The sequence below is a fragment of the Bos javanicus genome, chromosome 16, assembly GCF_032452875.1.
Source record: "Bos javanicus breed banteng chromosome 16, ARS-OSU_banteng_1.0, whole genome shotgun sequence".
In the NCBI taxonomy this organism is placed as follows: Eukaryota; Metazoa; Chordata; class Mammalia; order Artiodactyla; family Bovidae; genus Bos; species Bos javanicus.
This window is the reverse complement of record NC_083883.1, coordinates 23,207,279-23,208,119: the sequence shown is the minus strand read 5'-3', so window position 1 is coordinate 23,208,119 and position 841 is coordinate 23,207,279. Positions and strand designations below refer to the sequence as shown.

Sequence of the window (841 nt, the reverse complement as noted above, 5' to 3'; positions counted from 1 at the left end):
TGATAAGAAGTTGTGAATACTTAAGTAATAACAAGGAACACTTCTTGACCATTTGCTGTGTGACAACATGCTGCTCAAAATGCTCCTTCTGTCTTATTCACAGCAGCATCTATTGTATTTTGGAGATTTTCCCAGGGGAAAAAAAAAAAGGCATTTTTTTTTTTAAAGTTAAAATAGAATTGTTTCCTAAATGTCAAAATACAAGAATTTCCTTTCTTCATTGTCTTTGTTTATAATTTTTATCTTTAAAGGATACCTTTGGAAGCAAAAATCCCAGGACTGAAAATGTGAGCACGTTGAGGCAGGACACCAGTTGAGAGAGTGTTACTATAACCTGATGACAAGCTTAGGCTGTCGTCATGGAGATGTAGACAAATATAGAGGGGAAAAAAAACATTTAGTAGGTACTCAACATTGGGAGCTTCCCTGGTGGCTCAGAGGTTAAAGCGTCTGCCTGGAATGCGGGAGACCCAGGTTCGATCCCTGGGTCAGGAAGATCCCCTGGAGAAGGAAATGGCAACCCACTCCAGTACTCTTGCCTTGAGAATACCATAGAGTAAGGAGCCTGGTGGGCTGCAGTCCATGGGGTCGCAAAGAGTCAGACATGACTGAGCGACTTCACTTTCACTATCAACATACTGATTAATCTTTTCATCACAGCATATTTCACAAAGGCTAACACAAAGCAATTTCTTAATAAATAGTGTTAAATGGAAAAGCAAGTTTGATGTGGAAAATAGGGGAAAAAGGAGAAACATGAAAGGGTTCCTAGGTGTCTTACTTGATCTCTGTGTGGGTATTTGTGTGATAATAAAAGAAAGGCCAAAGGCAGTTTATGTTT

General features: G+C 39.4%; 1 non-coding gene across 1 annotated transcript; it reads left to right on the top strand.

Moving 5' to 3' along the window:
- The first annotated feature begins 423 nt into the window (after positions 1–423).
- TRNAS-GGA (transfer RNA serine (anticodon GGA)) lies at positions 424–496 on the top strand. Its single transcript has one exon. It is a non-coding gene; the product is annotated as a tRNA-Ser (tRNA).
- Positions 497–841: the final 345 nt, after the last annotated feature.